The sequence below is a fragment of the Cryptomeria japonica genome, chromosome 11 (genome assembly GCF_030272615.1).
Source record: "Cryptomeria japonica chromosome 11, Sugi_1.0, whole genome shotgun sequence".
NCBI lineage: Eukaryota > Viridiplantae > Streptophyta > Pinopsida > Cupressales > Cupressaceae > Cryptomeria > Cryptomeria japonica.
In genome coordinates, this window is record NC_081415.1 from 320459030 (window position 1) to 320483001 (window position 23972).

The window sequence follows — 23972 nt, forward strand, 5'->3', positions numbered from 1 at the left end:
CAACAGGAGAAAGGACATCAAGACATAGCAGTAAAGATAGATGGAAATTTGGAATATACACTAATGAAAAGTGCATCAAACCTACCAGACAAATCTCACCTAATGTAAGTAACAAAATCCTTTTAGATCATTGGCCTTTAGGATTGTTGAACACTGAAGATGAGTCTAGAGATCAAGAAGAGTTGGAGGGCAGTAAGGTACTCAGCCCTTTAGGATTGTCTTTTTCCTCAAGGCATCCCACCACACATATCTCACCTTCTCTAGATAATGATGATGCGTGCAACGTTAAGTATTGGCTGGACCAGTTGAGTGCACTAGCCAACACTGCCTTGAATGTTCCTCTTAGCAACGCCCTCCATTCATTGGTTGTCCATCCAATTGAAAAGTGTAAGAGTTTTCTGAGAAGAAAAGCATGATCCAACAAAGAATTTACCACAAGCACAAAACGTTTAGGAGGAAAATAAGTTCATCTCTTCTACAATATCACAAGCTTGACCCAATGACTCTTAGTCTCTTCAACCCTAGCAAGGATTAACATCCATTCAATTTCCTTGCTGGGATAATTTGGATCCTGTTGTGACCTTTTCACACATCGCCCCATTGCAAACGGGGACCCCCACTCTTTCCTGCTTTCCACGTCGTATTAGTTTAGGTTTTTGGCAGTCAGGCGTCAATTTTTGAGCTTTCAATGCCCGACTCTCAGTTTTGAAGTGATCATGCCTAAGGTGCAATTAGGGTTTTAACTTTTAAATTTTGAATAGGATCAAATGTTTCAAAATGTCAAAATTGTCAGTGTGATCCTAAGTTTTTTTCTAAGTCTTGGGTTTGCAACAGGTTTTAAATGTGAATAAATGTGTCTAAGTGTTGCAAATTAGGGTTATTTTTGTGCTAGAACGTCTAGAGACCCTTTAGCAGTCATTTTCTTGCTCCTAAGAGGTGAAATTTGGTCAATTTGCACATTGCCTCGTTGGACCCTTATTTTCCCCTAGTTAAAATTGTCCCAGTCCTAATGCAAAACGATGAAATTTGATAAGTCTGGGCATTTTCAGTGCGGAAAACACCTTTGTCCCAATGGAAAACATTTCTCCACATGATATTAAAGTCATAAAATCAATTTGTCCTAATGGAAGGCATTTTTCCCTTAAGTTTTGAGCATTGTCCCAATGGGACATGATTTTCCCCACAATGTGTCTTGATGGACCACGTTTACCACTAGAGGGCCCAAAAATTGGCTAAGTGTTGCGATGTGTCCCGATGAGGTGCGAATTTCACGAAGGATGGAAGATGAATGATGCAGAGTTGTGTATGGACAAAATTGATGTGTCCAGATAGGGGTCGTTTTTCCCCACGGATCAAATGTGTCGACGAGATCAACAAATGGATGAATTTTAATTGTCCTGATGGGGATCGTTTTTCCCCAAAGGCCAGATTTGTGAGCAAAATGAATGAATGAATGAAATCCATATGTCCAGATAGGGGTCGCTTTTCCCCAAAACAAATTTTTACGACAAAGTAAGTGAAATGATGGATTTTTATGTGTCTTGATAGGGGTCGATTTTCCCCAATGGCCATTTGTGAAGAGTTATGATAAAATTTAATGCAAAATTTTGTCCCAATATGGATCAATTTTCCCCAAGAGGCCTAAATTTAATGCAAGTGAAAGGATTTTAATGACAAGTGGGCTCACATTTAATTTTTTTGCTTTGATTACAATTATTTAATGATAAATGTGTGATCCCAAGGCAAATCGAGTTTCCACCAGGCCATTATACAGCAAGTTTTTTTTTATCCCACATTGCTTGTGTGGTGAAATATCAAGGTGAAAACATGAATAAAAAGGCTCAGCCAGCATTATATTATTATTATATTGCCTTGATGTGACTGATTGAAGACGCTGATTGGAGGGAGATTGAGGATTCCAGCTAGGCGTTTTTCTGTCTAAGTGTCATTTTGACACCATTATTGAGGGAGAATTTCCAGATTTGTTGCAGATTGGGGGGCGCCATTGGTGACTTTGGTGATTTTATGCTTGGCGCCACCATAGCTGGGAGCCACGATTTTGTGTGACTGATTGCCTCACATTTGGGGGCAATTTGTGGATATTCTACTTGGCGCCATTGTTAGGATTGACTGCGATTTTGCCTAGGTATTGACTGGCCACCATTATTTGGAAATTTCAACACCACTGCTGGGTACCATTGCTGATCCAGGATTGAGACATTGAATTTCCAGATCTGAGATTTCATTTCCAGCCATCATTGGTGAAGGGCGATTTTGTTTGGACATCATTTTTGGAGAATTTTGAGGGCGTTGAGTGTGGACACCATTGCTGGTGCAGATCTGAAGCATCATTTTCAGAGTTGTCTTTAGACTGAAATTACGTTTCCAGCCACATAGTTGTGCCCAGGTGTGGCAATTTTTGAACTTAGACAAGTGAAATAATTCAAGTGTGAGTGTATGACATGGCTGTGACCACTTCCAGCCACTGATTTCCATCATTTTCAAAGTATCTTCAGGCTTTTGGAGGCCATTTTCAGACCTTAGAGGGGTATATTCAGACTTAAAAATCAGAAAATCAGACCTTGATACACCTTTTTTCTGAGTGTATTCAGACTTGTATACTTTTTGAGCCTTAAATCCATTATTTTTTGAGTATACCCGCATGTCTTCAGACTTATTTTTAATGATCAGACCTTACATAAGTCTCAAATTTGAGGTTTTATGAGGGTTTTAGACCCCAATTTGATCAAAGTTTGTTTTGTTCTCAGAATCTATTTTGCAAATTAGTGAAATTTCTGATTTTAGAACCTTAAATTTGATAAAATCATAAAAATTCAGAACTTAATAAATTCTGAAAACAAGTTATTCAAGTTATTTTCTCCATGATGTTGACTTCGTGCTTCATACAGGTACCATGTCTAAGACGGGAATCGCTGCGAGGAAGGAACAATTGAAGATAGTACAAGAGGGCTTCCCGATGGAAGAAGATCACGGACACGAACATAGAATTCTTGGACATGGAGCAAATGCGGCAAAGGATGTTTGGATTGAAGAATCATCTTCCCTCAACCCTATCAGCCAATATCACGAAGAGAGAGATATATCAAGCAATTGCCTTTTCACCATCCGTACAATGTAATGAGCTAATTATTGAGTGAGCAATGCACTATGATCCAATAACCAGAATGATCAAGTCGCCCAAGGGGACAGTGCTTGCATACCTTGCCGAAGATGCAATCGTGGAAGTGTTTGGAATCCCCAAGCGTGTGGGCATGCGAAAGAAAACTAAGGATGAATATGAAGCTAATTTTTTTAAGAAGGCGAATGCATGTATGACAGTTATCAACAAAGAGTGGATCATTGAGACTAGGCGTCACCACTCTAAGCTACGCAAGAGGCTTCTATCATCGGACTTCAAAGATGAGTACAGCGATATGATATTTCTACTCAATAGAGTGATGGGAACACCTCAAGGAGCTTTATTTGAGGAGTGGATGTTCTATTTATTCAGGACATATCAAGAGGATCAATGATTAATTAGGCCGAGATTATAACTGACAACCTTGACTTCCATTTGAGGAATGTGGAAAAGACAAGGACATTTGGCATGACTTCCTACCTTGTGTACTTAATTGCTAGATTTGTTGTATACAAAGGACTAATATGCAAGGGCGAAGTCAAGAATGGACCTAGACAATACAGAGTTTGTGAGTGTTATCCACAACTTCATCTGCACAAGATTGAGCACTATAGAAGGGTGAATGATTCTTTCACCATGTACATCACAAAGTTGTTGTAGGGTGGGATCCACAAACGGTTGTCCAAGGAGGCAACAAGGCTTATTGAGAAATATGGATCATGGTATATCCAGTTTCCTACCTTCACATGCCTACGAATTCAAGGATTTAGATCCAAACCATACAAACTTCTTAGGTATCCTACAAACAAGATGATCATACTTGAGGTAGTGAGACAGTTTTTGAAGTTTGATTTCATCCAAAAGGAGAAGCACAGAACAGAGATAACTCTCCCAATTGCACTTGGGAAGACTTTGGAGGTATGCCACACCATAGCTGCAGCGAGTTCAGTCATTGAGGAACTTGAGTTCCATCACCTTGGGACTTATAAGAGCAAGGATCGATTTGATCCATTCAGAAATATTGTGAAGATCAAGGGAGAAAGGTTTATACATAAGATTGACATTGAGGATTACTAGGCTAATCTCATGGATGAGCACACAATAAGGAAGAGGATGTGGTCTCGAATGTCAATTGATTTCATGAGGAAGTGCGAACTCTTCTCCATTGCAGATCAGGTGCTTGATGACACTGATCACACTAATCTGCAATATATGAATGAAAAGGACAGGCCTATCCTATTGCCTAGTTGGATGCAGCCAGAAGTGGTGGGTTTGAATGTGCTTATGAGAGAAGTGAATGATTACTCCAAGGAATGGGTGGACGAGTATGTCAATAAGTTAAGAGAAATGAACGTCACCTTTACCTATGAAAAGATGAGACGTCAGTAGCCTTCCCTTGATGACGATGAAAGAACAACCAGTGATGTAAGGATACATGAAGACGGGGAGAGTATGCTCTCAAAAGAAGGAAGGGTATGCCTGGAGAATTACAAGCAAAAGGCAAGGAGACTGTTAGCCAGCAGTCAAGGCAGAAAAAACATAAGTCCAACACCCCTTTACCCACCCCAAGTTCCTCATCAGTGAAAGAGAATAATATGCTAGAGAAGGATAGAAGGTCAGAACAGATTTCCCATATGGAAATCTTACCAAATTATAATCAAGAATTGCATGCTACAGCCCAATCAACACCACCGAATGAAGATGAAGAGCAGCCTGGATCTCCCACTGTCCAATTGGAGGTTAGCTTGGGCAACAATGTCGTCGACTTGGTCGAGGACAAAGAAACGGATGATAATGTCATTTCATCTTTGAGAGGACTTGATCATGATACGAGCCTTGAGGATGGGATGGACATGTCCACCATTCCCGATTGGTTGTTGCGAAGCATTGAAAAGAAGAAGATGATAGAGGCACAACCCATAGAAGGCATTGATGATTTCTTAGCTAGAGTTGATGCAAGAAAGGAATGAAAGAAAGATAAGATATTTTCTAAGGTTGCTAGAGATGAAACAGGTGTGTGCATTGCACAAGTGACAGTCTCAATAGGAGATGTAACCAGAGAAGCAGCTACTCCCATGGATTATCAGATCACTACAATTGACCTTGGACCTACTACGAAGAAGCAAGAGTTCCACGAACTTGACGATACAATCCAAGCAATCAAGGCATGATTGAATAGGACTATTGAGAAGAAGAATATGCTTAAAAATGAGAACAGGTGACTCAAGGAATACACTGAGGGGATGAGTTCCCATAGGCATGAGGATCCTACTTTTGCCTCACCTATTGCAACTGATTGTGGATTTCCCTTTGATTATGACACAGCGAGGAATATACATTTTGAGGTTGGAAAGTGGATTGAAGATGTTGCAAAACAAGCAGATGATTTCCTAGCTCAATTTGTCCAAGCATTTGACCAATCATCAATGCTCATATTCAGGATACAATATTTGGAAGGAGTTTGGGATGATTTCCAACCAGTGCAACAACAAACAATTCCTCGTCTCAGGGTGTTGAAGAAAATTTCGATGCCCACATTGATCTAGGAGAGAGTTGTGCATGCAAGTGATGTATATGATTTTCGGGGATGGTATTGTTCCTTGGCTATGAGGAAGTCCACCTATGATCACGCAAGACAAGATTGTATAGAGATGAAAGGATCGATCCAAGAGATTCAATCTAAGATCCTTACATCCATTGATGAGTTGTTGGGGATGGATGTCCATGCTTCCAACACTTTACGCTTAGAAGAATTGAAAGAAAAGATGAAGTTCATATACTTCAATCAGTTAGAATCTTTGAAGAAGAGTTAGATAGATGATTTAGTTTTTCTTGTGGTTCACATCAACAATTTGCATAAACTTATGCCAAATTGGGAGAATGCACTTGATTCTTTCTCAGATGTGTTGGATGTGATAGATGCACAACAAGAGGCTTTACCCAGCATTACCATGGAGAAGCTTAACTCAATCTTGGCCAGATTCTTGGAATATGTTGTTAGAGAGAGGGATGTAAGCCGAAATCTTCTTAAAGATTCTCTCCTTGATGACTAAGTGTCATCCCATTGGGTCACATTTTGGTGATTCCTTTTTTGATGTAAACCCTAATTAGGGCAAATTTAGGGCAGTGTTGGCATAATCTTGGCCCTTGATTCTAAATGAATCTTGGCCATTCATTTCATTTGAGACTGTATATACCCCATTGCCTCTAATTTGTAAGGAAGAGATTTTTTAGAATTGTCGTCTATATGCTACGGATTTGAATATAAATCATTGAAGTGTGGTGGTTTTGTTTAGATTTTGCATGCATTTGTGGTTCTCATTGCCTCCAAAATTTAGAATAGAATTTAGATTAGAATTTGCTTTCAAGTATTGTAGATTGAATAAAAGAGTTATTGAATGCATTTGTGTGGAATTTGTTTAATCCTTACCACTAGCTTTTTTGTTGATTGTAGGATCGCCTTGTGTGGTCAAGTGGAATTTGGAATTGAACTTCAATTATTGCACATCCATTAGTATGCATTGCCTTGATGGTATTGGTGTTGATGGTGATAATTTGAACATCTATAAATTTACCTTAGATGATTGCACTAAGCTTGTGTCAAATTGTTCATTGATGATGAGACCTTCCCTAGTAGAATTTCATTGAACCATCCATTGCCACTTGCATTCTAGGTTTTAGATTAGAATTCCTAAACCCTTATTCCTTTTCCATTTTATTTGAAAATCCTTGTTAGATTAGATCAAGAGCTATATTGCAAATCCTAAGTCATTGGCAACCTATCCTCATAAGCTCAACAAATCCGAACAATTGCGTAAGTCCCCAAGTGAAAATAGCAATTCACATCGGCCATTGAGTTACCCACATGTCAAGAACTGACCGTAGAAACCTTGGAATCGTCTTAGTTGATCAGATATTTAGCATTTGAGGTTATTTTGTTCAGGAGAGGGTAAAATACTTTGGTATTTTATTCTATGTTCAATTGTGCCTAAAACACACATCAATAGATCCACATTGTACATTGTATCACATCTTATGAATTATGGAACCTTGTTTATTCAACTAACTCATGCTTCCTTGAATCTCGATAAAGCAGCTTACATCCAAAAAGTGTGTCGAGGAAGAGTAGTACTTAAAGATTCTGCATTATTTTTTGAACTATTGCTGGCCCCAAAAAGACACCCTTCAGATGTCTCAACAATAGGTTACCAACCAAGCTTCATCCTATTGTTTTGTATTCAATTTTCAGTACCTTTGAGGTTATACATTCTATTAAGCATCATTTCCACTATCAATATTTATTGTTATTGCTGGCCCCAGCAAAACACCCTTGAGATGTCTCAACAGTAGGTTACCAACCAGGCCTCATCCTATTGTTTTGTGTTCAATTTTCAGTACCTTTGAGGCCATTCATTCTATTAAGTATCATTTCCACTATCAATATGTATTGTTGCAGACCAATTTGTGTGAGCAGCATCATCTGTCAGATGTGGAGGCCAAAGTCATGCTTTAGTTAGACAAGCAGCATACCTGATTCCAAAGTAACTTTCTCAGCAGACTCATCTCACTCAAAACCATATCAGTAGGGGTTGACTTAGCTGAAGACCAAGGTGGCTAAGCTTAAGCAGATAGATTTGAAGCATGATCACTTCAAAGGAAACTCCAAGGGATTGTGCATATGACCAAAAGATATAGAGAATGTGAGATTACACCATCATAAGCAGCGGTCAAAGGAATTGCATGCACTTTAAGTTGCAAAGACCCTAAGATCTAGAAGGACAGGACCACTTCATTAGGTTCGGCTAGAGTAGGTGTACCTCCAAGGACATCTTCTTTGATCCCTAGATTTTTGTATCCGTTGTTTCTTCACTATTCATGAATTGTGTAGGATGGGAATCCAACTAATCTTGAAGGGAAATAAATGTAGATAGTCATTATACGTCATCATTAATAAAAGTTATTGTTCACGTGGGAAAAGTACGCTTTGCTTTCAGTCAACACTAAATAGAATGTCGAGTGTATCCTATTCTCTCTTAGATAAGGGAATCCCTAATGCTGTTTTGAATGATTAAAGGAGATAACCTCAAGGTTCCATTGTGACATAATCACACAGCATCCCATTGAAAATGGGGACCCCCTTGTTTATGCTTTTTAGGGTTGTGTTTTGGCGTCTTAGGGTTTTGTCTCTAATTTCTCTAGCCTCTGCAAATGAGTAAGTTTTTCAAAATTTTGAGTCATCAAAATCAATAAGGAGAAGGAATGGTCAAAAGAGAGTTTTGATGCTACAAATGTGCTCGGACAGGTCGAAGGAGTAAAAATACAATTTCTCGAGGTCAATTCTGACAACTTCCTATTTTTAGGAAATTTGCTTTTTTGCTTTTTTCTAAATTTAGAAAGTTTTGTTTTTGGAATTTTGGGGCCAATCCAAGAACTTTCTTTCAGTCTAATTATTTTCTAGAGATAGAAAGTTGCTCTTTTCCAGAAAAGAGTTGTTTTTTTCTTTTTCAAGATCACAGGTGGTCATCAGGTTAGAAAAGTCAAGTCAAGAGAATTAATCTAGAACAAACCAGGTTGGAATCACTTTCGAATCCAAAAGATAATTTCCAAAAAGCTAATTGAAGATCACCAGAATTTGACAAGTCTGGAACTTGGATCAAGAAATTCCTTGTTCAAATCATGAAGAATGCCTATCCATGGAGGAATTTCTTGTTTCATGATGAAGTTTGCTATGGGAAAAGAAGAAATCTCCTTGCTCAAGTGATGAGTTGGCCTTACGAGTCAAGAAAATTCCTGACTAAGCATGAAGTTTGCTCAAGAATGGTGAAATTTTCTTGTTTAAATGTCAAATTTCACTCAGCAATGAAGAAATTTCCAAGGCATCACCAAGTTTGCCCATGGCATGGAGAGGAAGAATCCTCAAGCAACATGAAATCCGCCTTGGCAATTTGAAAAATTCCTTGTCAATGATGAAGTCCGCCTTGGGACATGGAAAAGTTCCTCAACCACATGCCAAGTCCGCCCATGGAGGATGAAAGAAAATATGGCTAAGTGTTGGTGGATAGCAAGAAAGTGTTGAGTCAAAATGGAGTTCACATGGAAATTTCTTACTCCTCTGCCAAGTCTACCTAGCAACATGAGCAAGTTCCTTAATCACGCATCAATTCCGCCAAAGGTGAATGAAATATCACCCTAGCATGCTAGAGAAAATCTTCAAGCACATACCAAGCCCGCCCTAGCTACTTGGAAAACTTCCCAAACCAATGATGAAGTCCGCTCCAAGGCACGATTGAGGAATTCCTAACCAATGATGAAGTCTGCCCATGCCTTGTGGAAAACTTCCCTTTCCTACTGTCATGTTTGCCCTCAAGTATGGTAAACTTTCCTCAAACACATGCAAAGCCTGCCCAAGGTGAGGAGAGGGAGAATTTGGCTAGGTATAGGTGGATTAAAACAAGTTAAAAACTAAAGCAAAAAGGTTGAAATCAACATGAAATTCGCCTAAGTATTGAAAAACAAGTGATAAGGTGAATAAAAGCAAGAAAGTTAAAACCAAGAAAAAATTCGCCTAAGTGTTGATACCTTGGAGGAAAAATTGGAAGTTTGGCTAAGTGTCAAGGAAATTCCTCAAACAAGAAGCAAATTCATTCAAGAAAGATGAAGGTAAATTCGGCTAAGTATTGGTGGGTTAAAAGAAAGGTTGAAATCTGTTGGTTGAAAATTTTGTACATCTGGGAAGATGAGCAAAATTGTGGTTTCAGCCACAATATGTGAGTATAAAACTCTCCTAATTTAGGGATGGCTCCCCTTTTGCTTTATACTTCAACAATTCAAAATAAACTCCAACTCTAAATCTATTCTAAATCTGGGTGAAACTCTGTCTTGTTCCCTTTTTTCAAAAAAGACACATTCTTTTCTCTTCTTTCAGAAAAGAATCACAGCTGAAAGCACAAATGATTAATAAAGTAAACTAAATAAAGAAGCAAAGTTTCCATAAAGGCACAAAGTCCTTCATTGCTTCTCCAAGACAGGAAAACAGAAAGAAAGTCTTCAACTATCTACTCTCCTATCAACCTTTTTAGATGATTTTATGGTAACCAAGCATAGTATGTAGTATCTCAAAGTCAAACTACATGGTGCACCTCTTATGCACAAACATAGAAAATAAAAGCAGCACAAAGTCTGCAAGTTACCCCCTTAGCTTGAGCATCCTACGATAGTTTCAAACGTGACAAGCAACTCAAAGTTTGCAGTATCAAATCTTAAAACCAATCTAAAACTCCAAACGCAATAAGCAGCTCAAAGGCTGCAAGATTGAGCTTGAATCCCTCTTGTATAACACCTCAAAACTCACAATCAATCTCTAGAAAATGTCATCACATAGCACCTTGAATCAACACAAAGTTTGAAAGCACTTTGCCTCTTTTAATTGATTGCAATCTGATTTACAACTAAGCTCAAAGTCTTAGAGTGTACATACAAACTAGCAGAGTCTTATTGCATTACCAAAAGATATTGATTACAATAGACCCCCTCAAGGATCCCAACTAACTTGAGAAATTCTCTTACCCACCATGACTTATTCCGACTACAGTCCTAATCTAACTCAACTTGTAGTTGTTTTACATGTAATTAGATCAACAAAAATGCAAGTGAAAGCAACACTTGCAAGTACAAAACTTGTTTTTACATGTAACTTGTCAAAACAAAATTACAAATGTATAATTAAAACTATTCTATGTGTCCGAAGACACGACTCTAACTATATCATCCTCTGTCCAGAAGGTCTTCATGCTGCTTCAGGATGCTAGAACGTGAAGTATTCAGGATTGGTGAAGACATCTCAAACCGGAACGACAATTTGCATCCTAAATGATCTTTGTGTCCTTCACCAACGAACCTCAATCTTATCTTCTTGCTTGGGGTAATACTGGCTTTTCAGGAGGGAAGTTCTTTGCAAGGCTGAAGTAAGAAGCCTATCTCTATCTTGAAAGCATTCTATGCTATCAATCATTCATATCACTTATCCATCTTCTTCTATGGCTCCGTCATGTTGTTGTTCTTTCTTTGCATCATCCTCCAATCTTGAAATCTGCTTGCAAAATAAGGCCCATGCCTTAATTTGTTGATTTGGTAAGTCGTGTGTGCAAATAGGACTGACATGGGTGAGACAAAGGGATTGCAAAAGTGGGGCCAAAGCTCAATTTCGGGTTTTGAAGACTGCATTACATGTGTGGAAAAACAACAGCATTGACTTGCAATTATGGAGGATGAACATGCAACTTCATATGTGAAATGGGTAACTACAAGTTCGCACTTGTAATTCGACCTTTAAGACTCATTTTCAAGTAGTTTTTAGTGCATTTTGGACCAATTTCGGATTCTAGGAGGCTAACTGCAAGTGCAATGTGCAGGAAAGCTTTTACATTTCCACTTGTAATCGGGTTTTGAAGACCCGATTGCAAGTGAACCTTTATGCAATATAACTTCTTGGAAAACACTCGAGTATGGAGAGATATGATTTGCAAATGGAACGAGCTCACCAAGTTAAGGTGTATTGACAATTTTTATACTTGCAGTCAAGTCCTGGAGACCCGATTGCAAGTGTGCAAGCGGGGGGGGTAAAACAATGTGCTTCACTTGGAGTCAGGTCTCCAAGACCCGACTACAAGTAGATATGAGTTTTCAAACATATGAAATGCTTAGTTCATCTTTGCACGATACACATATGACATGAATATGAGAGATGCAACTTTGAATGTGGCAACCTTTACTTCTAGTCGGGTCTCAAAAACCCGACTGCAAGTGAAGGTACAAAGGCTTTACAAATACAACTTGCAATCCTCTTCTTGTGATCTGATTGCAAGCACATATGAGGGAAAGTAAGATGCCGAAGCATACTTGTAGTCGAGTCTTGGAGACCCGACTACCAATATGTTTGCATATTTTAACTTGTACTTGCAAATATAATTACCGATCCAAATGGATAATAAATTACTTGTAGTCGGGGTTATGAAACCCGAATGCAAGTCATCTTGATATTGCACAAAACATTGAATACAACAAGAGTTTTGTAACAAGAACTTTGTTAGAAATCAAAATGCATGAGAACTACTTGTAGTCGGGTCTACAAGACCCGACTACAAGTCTTTTTGTATTTAAAGACTTGCACTTGAAGAGGGATGACCCGACTGCAAATATATGAACTGATGAATGAGAAAAACACGACACAAACACAAGGCCAATGATGGATTCAAAGTGAGAGCACATGCTTGAATGTGTAGGGGGAAGAACATGAACTTGACATCGAATGAATGAGAAGATTCACATCGGGGTTTATACTTGATGCTAAAACATTAACCATGGCATGATAGTGAATCCCATTTCTTGTAGTTGGGTCTTGGAGACCTGATTACAAGCAATCAACACTTGCATTTCAAAAACTTGCATTATGATGCTTAAGATCCGATTTAAGCTTATTATAATCATATTATTGCAAGTGAAAAAACTCAACAAAAACCCCTTTATAATTGTAATCGGGTCTTAAAGACCCAATTACAAGTGAATAGATTTCACTTGTAATGCACTTAGAAAAACCCCCAACTTGCAATGACTTCTCTGAAACCCGAAATTGCACAGAAAGTGATCAAAATGAAGGCAAAAACTAACCAAAACTTTCACAGAGATGGAAGATAAGCTCGTGATTGATTTGCCATCAAGAAATGTAGACTTTCCACCTTGGCAAGTGTGCCCTAGAGCCTTAAAATCTCAAATTTCAAGAAAAAATCTTCTACTTGCAGTGACTGCTCTGAAACCCGAAATTGGAGAAAAAGATAGGAAAAAGAAGGCCAAAACTCATCAAAACTTAGACAACAATGGCAAAGACACCTCTCTTGATGATTTGACCCTATCAAATACGAGTTTTGCACCTCGTAAAACATGCCCTAGAGACAAAAAAGACACATTTTGAGCTAAAATTTGTAGGGATTGTAACATTTTTCAAAATTCGAAAATGAGGACAACAAAATCAAGTGCCAAGTTTGCCCGAGGATAGTCAAAATTCCTTGTCGAAATGTTAATTCCACCTTGGGAATAAGAAAAATTCTTTGACCCAACATCAAGTCCGCTCAAGCATATGGAATGCCTAAGTGTACAAAAGGTTCAAAACTCTAAAATTTGGTTGTGTTGAAAAAGTCCGAAAGTACGAATTTCCAGGAGAATTTCAAAACCAATTTCCACTCTTGAAGACAAAGCTGAAAGTGATTCCTTGAGCAATTTAAGGGATTTTGTTAAGATTCCCATGTTTACTAAGGGTTGAAGACAGATTTTCATTCAAAATTCCAAATTTCTTTCAGACTTTCAGTCAAAGTTTCTGATTTTATGGACTTCCAAGAGAAATTTCACTCTAGAAGTTTTATTCAAAATCATCTTGCTTTTTTTATGCTTTTTAATGGCAAATGCTTCAATTATCCTTTGAAAATTCCTTCAAACTTTACACTCCAGGATGGGAACAAACATCCAACTCCCTTATTGTTTTTAACTTAGAAAGTTTTCATGATTTTAAAGAGGTAGATGTCAGCTCAAAAAGGGATTTCCAAAAAGGTGCAGATGAAGTTCAATAACAAAGAAACTGGTTGGAAAGATGATTCCTCAATGCATGGAAGGACAACATTCACACTTCAAGGTGGAATCCAAGGATGAAAGTAAGAAAGAAAGAGGACTTGCACTTCATCAAGACATTTAAGAAGATCAAGCCATCCAAGGATGAAAGGCTCTACATCGACCTTGGATTTTTTTTGGAAATCCAAAATCAAAAGAAGGAACTTGTCAATATATAGAATTGTTCAAGAAGCACAAGATCAAAGTGAAGATGAGGATTAGTTCAAACATAAAGAAAACTTTAGAATGATGATGAACACAAAAGACTCCACACCAAAGAGCAATAAGTTCAATGAAGAAAATGTTCTAATCATCTTGAATTTCCTTCAGAAATCCAAGAGTAAGGTATCAAATACAAGATTAACGTATCAACACTTCTTCATGATGGGGAATCAAATCTGCAAGGCAAGCTGAGGTGGCATCCCACTCATCAATCAACCAATCCAAGGGTTCAAAGTCAGACATGTCCAGGTGCAATGAACCAGACTCAACAAGTGGAAGATATTAAATGGTTCCTATTTTCTCATTGGTTATCCAAAATATTGTAATTTTCTTATTGCCCAAAAGAAGTTTTTTTTTGTAATTAGGGTTTATTTGTTAATCTTGGTCGTTGATCTTGGATCAATCTTGTTGGTTGAAAATTTTGTACACCTAGGAGATGTGCAAAATTGTGGTTTCAGCCACAATGTGTGAGTATGATACTCTACTAATTTAGGGAAGGCTCCCCCTATCTACAAACTAAACTAATCTAATATGGGTTAGATAGCAGTCTTTCTTCTTCTTTCAAGAAAAACTATACTCTTTTCTCTTCACAGAAAAACAATAGCAATTGGAAATAAATAACAGCAAATACAGAAATGAGACTTTTTGTAGAATTTTTGGAACATAAAGGAAAGGAAAGTTTCCATGAAGGCACAAAGACCTCTGTCACTTCCCTGGGACGGGAAAACAGAAAGAAAGCTCAAAGTCTAACTACATGATGCACTACACCTTACATGCACAAGTCTTAAAAATGGAAGCAGCACAAAGTCTACAAGCTATCTTCCCACCTAAGCTTTCCACACTAGCTTCAAATATGATAAGCAACTCAAAGTCTGCAAGACCACATCTGAAAACCAAACATATAACTCTAAATACAATTAGCAGCTCAAAGTCTGCAAGATTGAATTTAAATCCCTCTTGAACAGTAGAACAAAAATCACAATCAACTCTAGAAAATGTTGTCACATAACAACTTGAATTGGCACAACGTCGCAACACAACTTCCCTCTTTTGTTGTAAGAAATTTGATTTACATCTAAGCTCAAAGTCTTAGAGTGCACATACAAACTGGCAGAATTTTGTTGCATTGCCAAAAGATAAAAATTACAATAGACCCCCTCAAGTATTTATAGGAGAGGAGCCTTGAGAAAAAGGTGGCAGTATCCTAACTAACTTGAGAAATTCTCTCAACCACCATGACTTATTCCAACTACAGTCCTAATTGAACTCAACTTGTAGTTGCTTTACATGTAATTACAGAAATGCAAGTGATGAGTTAACTTGCGATTAAAAAGTTGTTTTTTTTTTTTACATGTAACTTGTCAAAATAAAATTACAAATACATAATTGAAATTATTCTCTGTGTTCGAAGACAGGACTCTAACTACATCATCCTCTGTTTTGAAAATCTTCATGCTGCTACAAGATACTCTGTGATCGAGGTAAATGACATCTTGAACTGGAACAAGAACTTGCACCCTTGATAGTCTTTGTGTCTTTAACCAGCGAACTCCAACCTTTCACATGCTTGGGGTAGTACTAACTTTTCGGGAGAGAAGTTCTTTGCAAGGTTGAAGTAAGAAGCATATCTTTGTCTTGAAAGCATTCTATGCTCTTAACCATTCATGTCACTTATCCATCTCCTTGTGTGGCTCCGTCCTGTTGTTCTTTCTCCAATCTTGGAATCTACTTGCAAAATGAGGCCCATGCCTTAATCCATTGATTTGGTAGGTCGTGCGTGCAAACAAGACTGACAAGGGAAGGGATAAATTGATGCAAAAATGGGCTCACAAGTGAATTTCGGGTTCTGGAAAATGGATTACATGTGTGGGAAAAACAAGAGCATTAACTTGAAATTATGGAGAACAAACATGCAACTTCATATGTGTAATGGGTATCCACAAGTTTGCACTTGTAATTGGACCTTTAAGACTCATTTTCAAGTGTTTTTGAGTGCATTTTGGACTAATTTCAGGTTCTGGAAGGCTGACTGCAAGTGAAGACACAACTGCAATCGGGTTTTAAAATTCCAACTACAAGTAGACTTTAAATGGGAAAAATGAATGAAGGTGAAATGAATGGAAGAGATTTTGACATGAAGAAGAAGATGGCGAATTTGGATGACCATGTACATGTATGGGAAGGAATATTTTCAGCTTGACAACTTGGAAAAAAGGAAAAACTTCAACTTGTAATCAGATTTGTAAAACCCGAAATCAAATGAATGAATCTTATGGCAATTCTTCAACATTTGTAAATTTTGTAAAAAGAAGATTAACTCTTTTTACCAAAGGGGGAAGGTCAACATTACCACAGTTACTTGTAATAGGGTTTTGAAAACCCGAATACAAGTAATTAGGAAAAATTAAAGAGGGGAAAATCTTGCACATTTACAACTTGCATTCAATGAACCTTGCTTGAAGAATGCCCTTGAAAGAGATGAATCAACTTTCAAAGAAACAATCAGCTCCTTAAATAGAAGAAGAAATCAATACGTTGAAACCCTTCTTGCATCCAAAACAAACTCGGATTCAAACTTCTTGCACCAAAAACGGCATCCAAGGAGGAGAAAGAACGGGTCAATACGCCTAACAAACCCACGCATGGAAGCAAAGAGATGAATTGCTTAGGTTAGGAGAGCGAAAACGCCTCCATACATTCTACAAAAATGAATTGAAAGGAGGCAAAACGTGGCAAATGAACAGAAAAATGCTTTCCATTTGGCAAAAAATGTGGCCCAAGATGCAGCAAAACGCTTCAAAGATGACACGCCTCCCTCATTTCATGGATTCTCCCACAAAAATCGGATTCAAACTCTTCCAAAATTGAACTCCTTGGAGGAAAAGGCAGGTCGGGTTCTTGGCAAGAAACTACAAGTGAAAATGCTTTGCAAAAGACATGTAATCGAGTTTGAGAAACCCTTCTACAAGTTTTAAATCTTTCACTTTTCATCACTTAGGCAAATTTGGGTTTGTGAGAGGAAAGAACAAAAAGACATGTCAAAATAACTTGTAATAGGGAAATAAAATCCCCTTTACAAGTTTTAAATGGCTTTGACAAAAAGACTTGTAATAGGGAAATAAAATCCCTTTTACAAGTTTTAAAATTAAAACAACTTAAAGGACATAAAACATGTAATAGGGAAATAAAATCCCTATTACATCTAAAAATCACTTAAGTAGGAACTTTTAAAAAAAATTACAAGTTCTTTTTAAACTTATAATTTTAAATTCACTTATAATTTGTCCAAAAAGTTCCTACAATGACTTAAAAGACATAAAAAGCAAGGGGGAAATAAAAAGTAAGTTACAAGTTACAAGTTTTAAATAAAGTGCACTTGCAATTGTTTTAAAAATTTCCCTACAACACTAAAACAAGAGAAAATTAAAACTTGCAATCAAAGGAAAATTTCCCACCTGCGGTCAGGAAGAAAAAACCTGTAATTGAAGAAATAAAACATAGCAAATGAACTCGAAACGTGATGAAATTTGAAACGTGGATCAAGGATGGACTGAGGATTAATCTAGTCCTGGGGCAAAGCAAAATTTTACCTCGGGAAGCATGCCTTAGAGTAAAATTTTCAACTTGCAGTGACTTCTCTAAAACCCGAAATTGCACAAAAAGCTATGAAAATGAAGGCCAAAACTTACCAAAACTTGGACAATGATGGCAAAGACACCCTCCCAATGATTTGACACTAACAAATGTGAGTTTTGCACCTCGTAAAACGTGCCTTGGAGACAAAAATGACACATTTTAAGAAAATATTTGTAGGGGTTGTCACATTTTTAAAATTCAAAAATGAGGACAACAAATCTGGGTTGTTGCTTTGTAATGGGGTGTTTATATAAACCCTCGTCTCATTTGTAAAGGGAGAGATTTTTGAGAAATTGTTGTAGTGATGCTTCTTAAGTGCTAAGACATATTCATTGTTCAATTGTTGGTGAATGCTTGTCTACTTTTGCAAGTTAGCATGGTTTCTTGGCTCTCAATAGAATAGATTTCATTTTCAAGTTGGTAGATTGAATGAAGGATTTGATTGAATTTCTTAATGTGTTCATACTTTTGATAATTGGATGATTTTCAGTTATTGTGCAAAGTTAGCCTGAACCAGCAAATGAAACTTAACTTCTATCACTCTATTCATCGTTCAAAATGTTGGTGAATATGGGTAATATGAAAATCTTTTATATTCCTTAGAAGATAGCACCGTTCTTGTGTAGTTGTTGAATTTGGCGAAGCAAGAATTGGTTTTTAATTCCATTTTTGCAATTTCCGTCTCCAGAGTTCAAAGGATTAACTTATGATTAGAATTATCTTCCTAAACCCTTCCCCTTTTTCATTTTTTGCCAAGTCTTAGTAGAAGTAGGATTAGAAAGAACTTATTACAAAATTATTTCAAAAGAGAAGAAAGTTACAAGTGTCGGCAATTAGCAAAATCCTTTGATTGATTCACTCCTCGAACAATTATGTATGTCCCCCTTGAGATTACTAACATATCACAACGAACCAACTGAAACTGTCTGCATGAATCTGAAACCTTGGAGTCGTCTTTGTGATCACACAGTCCATATGTTCAACACATAGAAGATTTTGATCAAGAGAGAATAGGATATCTCTGGATATTTTATTTTGAGTTGTGCGTGCATAAAAAATACACCAACAAGTTCCAACTGTCAAGTATCGACTGCTCAGGATAACTTAGCGGTTGATGTGTTTATGCTGGTGAACACGAGAGGACTTACGAATGCTGCAAGATGGCCTGCATCTAGCGATGCTTTGATTCTCAAATTGGGGAAATAAATAACAAAAGGGATAGGGTTTAGGAATCCTAAGGGCAATGATAGTAATAGTTGGTGTTGTGGGTAGACAGATTTCTAATAAACTAGTTCCTTGTTAGCAAAGATATATTCACAACTCCACGGGAATAGTGCAAGCTCCAAGGGAATAAAGGCTTTCAAACTATGGATATTCATTCAGACACCCAATTCTGGCATAGTCTGAGACAAACACCCATAGTTGAACTAAGAACAATATTGGGTTCAGACTAACCATGCACGAAGACCTAGAGTTAGCAAGCCTCCAATGGTATGAACCTGAAATCACATCAAATACCCTCACACCTCACCATTAAAATCATTGAACGTTAACTAACCAGATGAAGAGAAACCATGCAAACAAATTAGGGCAAATGACAAAACAACATGCTTCAATGCTTCATTCATTTGTTCTAACTGCCATTACAACAATTTTTGTCCAACAGCTTCTACTCTATTCTACTTCTACTCCTAGTTGTAGCTGCTCCTAACCTACTAACTGACTAACCTTCTAACTTTTTCTAACTCTTTACAATGAGAGAGGCATGCTTTCCCTATGAATGCATTCTTAACTTCTTCGTCATTTCTCAGATTCACCGTTTCACAAGCACTTCCACTTGAATCATGCGGTCTTTCTACTTTCATTTTATCTTGGTCAAATATTCTTTCTAGCTCTATCATTCCCTTAGGAATGAAGTTTGTCTTCAAATTTTGGATACCATCTGAATCATATTCTGCTTCTTCGGCTTCCTCTTCTTCATTAACCTGACTCAAGAAAATATCAGTATTTGTCAAAAAATCCAATATATGCTTATCATCTTCAAAAACTTGGAAATTGGTGACATTATCCAGTACGGATGGAACTAATGCAAGCTCCACTATAAACTTCTTCAATCCTTCCATGGCGATGGGTGCCAAGGAACTAGCAGCCTGTGCAAGTGCATTTGCCACTTAGTTCTGTGATCTGTATACTGACTTGATATTGAAAGTGTCAAAGCTTTCGATGAGATCCCATACTCTATTGCGGTATTTTGTCAATCTTTTGTCGTGGCAAACATACTGCTTCCGCACTTGTCTCACTACAATCTCTAAATCTCCAAACACGTGTAAAATTTTCACTTTCATCTGAATGGCTAACAGCAACCCATGAACTAAGGATTCATACTCAGCAACAATGTTTGTACATGGAAACTGTAATCTATGAGAGGCCAAATAAGTTTCCCCTAAGGGACCGATCAATTCAAATCCGGCTCCTGATCCTCTCTGACTTTGAACGATCAAATCTCAATGTCCAAATTTGATCTTTGTCATGAATTTCCTCTTCTTTAGTTTTATCTTCAATTTTATCTGCAATTTCATCATCTAGCCTAGGAGAGGCCTCTTTAATTTGTTTTCGTGTCAAAGTTTCAGGAATTCTCGTGTATCTGATTCAAAGCTATCTTGCACATCGCGCAAGAGAATTCAGAATGAGCAGCATTGTGAATTCGGCACCAATTAGGCAACAATAAATCTTGAATGCGGGCACGGTTGCCTAACTCAACTCCCTGTTGAATATTCTTGAATACAAATCTTCTGAAACTTTCAAACATATCAACTTCTTCATCTGTATCATGATCACTCTCTATTACAACTTCTATGGAATTCACAATCTCATGATTTTCTTCTATTTCTTCAACTGGGTTTTGAAGCATCAAAACCTTTGCAGCTTTCGGTTTGTAATTTCCCAGATTAGTTTCTAGGAAAAGAATTTCATTGTTTTCCCCATATTCTGTTATCATCAATCTCAATCTTGGGGTACTATCTATTTTGATCTAGTTGGGTACACCTCTCCATGGCAGCCACATGTGAGAGAAATCAGTCGAAAAGTAACCATTCAACCTCCTTGACCAATCTCGACTGAGAAGCATGCCATATCCATCTGGAATGTCTACAACTGATATATCTATGAAGTGTTGGACTCTTGGATCTGCAGCCAACTGCATATGAATATTGTTTAACTCTCCAATCACAGGTACCTCTATCTTATCTAACTGTGTAACTCTTTTACTAGTCTGTATGGGAATGAGACCCAATTTCTCGCATATAGCTTTCGGCATTACATTATTTGAAGCTCCGGAATCTACCAGGCAATTATGCAGAAGCTTGCCAAAGATTCTTACTGAAAGCAAGAACGGGGTTGGCTCATCTTGACAGTTTACTGCTGGCTTATCCCTATGGACTTGCAAGTTCTCTTCTTTTTTTACACCTTCTTTGGAAACTTCATCATTTTTTATCGCATCTTCGACAGAAGCAATCTCACTCTTAGGAAGGACTTCACCCTTAGTGGAATTTTCAGTCACCACTAGTAAATACTTAACTCCCTTTACATTATCTCTTGTGAGAAAAGATTTGCCTTCTAACATATCTTCTTTCTTTGGCACATTTGTCGTCTTCATTAACTCTTCTTTGTTGGGCATATTAGATGAATCTTGAACTACACATGCCTCTTCTGACGTTTGCTGAATATTTGGTTCATCCTGAACCACATTTATGCTTGCTTGAGGAACATTTGTACCTCTCTAAATGTTGGAACTGACTTGAACTGTAGCTCTCCCCACAGTATTCTCATTTAGTCAATTCATTAATGTATCTTTGATCTCAGGTACCCTCATTAGTTCAAACAATGGTAGGCTCACCTTGACTTTCTTGAATTCTTCTAACACACACAGACTCAGCCGCTTCAACTCTTCTCTTGGAGAAGGAGTATTCTTCTGTCTATACTCAGGTGAATCTTGTGGATAGCTTGGTGTATTGCTAGCATTCGGATTTGGTGGCGTAGCATAATTGTTCGGAGGAATGGAAGTAGTTAAAGGCTCTTGATTCCTTTGATTCCTCTGATAAACTCTGGGTCCAGTGTCTCCTGACGACTGGTGAAACACTTCGTTAATTCCTTCAACCAAAACACTGTTATTCAATGGTGGGAAATAGTAGTCTGAATCTTCAATAGGCCCATTGGCTGAAGCAGGTGGGAACTGAGAACCAGACGGGACCATAGGTCCATTGGCCGATTCCGAAGGGAATCTCCCACCTTGTTCACATATTAAACTTTCTTCATAAACTGGAGGAAATTTGAAATCCTCAATGATTAATGCTTAGTCATATCTCATAGTGGGGACAATTTCATATCCCGTTGTTGGAGTGCTCTCTGATGCTTCATTATTACGCACTTCCTGCTCGAAAATATCAGCAGCAACCTTGAATTCGGGACAATGCAACTCTGAATGCGGACTAGTGTTGTGTAATCTGCACCAATTTGATAAAGCAGCCTCTGCAAGGAAGACTTTGTCAGCCGGTCGACTCTCCGAAGCTAGCGGATTGTCAAGCGGTGACGGCACATTTCCATTGTTGGGCGCAGTATTTTGTAATGTCCCTACTAGTTAGAGATCACTGTCCTGCAAAACAAATCGTTAGAATACAACATATATATATTGGTATAAACCATCTTTTAATTTGCAATCTATCTTTAATACTAAATTAACATAATCATAATTTTCATCTAATAAAAAGGATACGAATGTCATACGAAAGTATGTCCTTAGGTGGCCATGAGGCTCGCCCTCTTGGAACCCCTTGGTTCCAAGATGTCCTTAGGCGGCCGTGAAGCTCACCCTCTTGGAACCCCTTGGTTCCAAGCCCTCCAGGAAATTGAAGATGAGTTCGAATCCTGTCTTGGGTGTAACCTCTTACACCCAAGCCATCCAAGGAAGACCCTTGTCTATTCCTTGCCTTGGGTGATGCCTTCATCATCCAAGTCCTCAGAGGGGATTGGCCAGATCCGTCTCTTCTTGGTTGAACTTAATCAACCAAGCCATACATATGCATATCAATGTTCAATATATTCCTATCTATTTATTAATATGTATTCAATAACATCTATTTACGCATATTTATCACATATGTTTACACATATCTCTTAACATGTTCATTAGCATATTTATACATATTAATTAACATATGAAAATCATTCATTAACATTAAAATATTCCTTAACATATTTATACGTATTAATTACATTCGTTAACATACATATTAAATATGTATTAATTTCATTCATTACATATATATTAAAACATTCATTCCTTACTGTATATATTAGAATGTTAATTACTTATATTCCATATTACATATAGTAAGTAACCAGTAACATATATATAAAATATTAATTTATTACTTACCTATTATGTTCGCAGCAGTAGTGGTTCCTCTAACCGCAGTTTTTCCTTAACGTTCCTCCCCTTTTTCTCCGAATGAATGATTTGATTTGTCTTATATAACTCTTCACAATTGAATGGTTGTGCTCTTTGAGAGCTAAAGAGAATGCTTCGTTACGGGATCGTGTCACTTCATTATTCCAATCACACCTCTTGTTTACTATTGTTATTATATAATCCATTATCAGACTCCATTAAAATCGCATGATTGGTTGTTATGTTTAACGGATGGTAATTAGTTATCATGAGGTCTCCTTGGTATTAATTTCCTTTGTTAACATAAAAATGATCTCTGTTAAGGGTAAGGCAGATTATCAAAGGTTTATGCCTTAGTCTTGAATGATTGCCTTCGATAATTATTTACCACGGGTATCTCTTGCAGTCTTACGTAGCTTTGAAGGATCATAAACTCTCCGTCTAGTCTTCAAGGTAATTTATTATCGATTCTCATCTACAATCGTATCTTGTTTAGGATATGTCATTCGTTGATACTTATTATGGTCGTTGACTAATTCCGGTCTTCTTTTTATCAAATGCTATCTTCTATGCTTGTATCGAATATTAATATCACTGCTATCTTTATTGATCCAGCTGTCACCTTTGTTTTCTCATATAAATATAAGAGATTAATCATTTTAATGAATCACCACCAAAAGGTCATCATCACCATAATTGTATGGTTCGTATTTTCACTTGGAAGGATTCTTATACTTTTGCAAGGGAGACCACCTCGACATGTGTCAAATCTGGTCTGTCCCAAGTTTATCATTTGATATGCTGGCAACAGCAATCAAACTCAAGGAACTGGTGAGAACTTTTTATTTGTGTTTTGTAATAATGTAATATTGT

At 37.5% G+C, this 23972-nt stretch overlaps 1 protein-coding gene across 2 annotated transcripts in view; it reads right to left on the reverse strand.

The window, feature by feature from the left end:
- LOC131065047 (ABC transporter B family member 28) overlaps positions 1–23972 on the reverse strand; it is a 193187-nt gene that overhangs the window by 89332 nt on the left and 79883 nt on the right. The gene's annotated exons all lie outside the window — the stretch shown is intronic.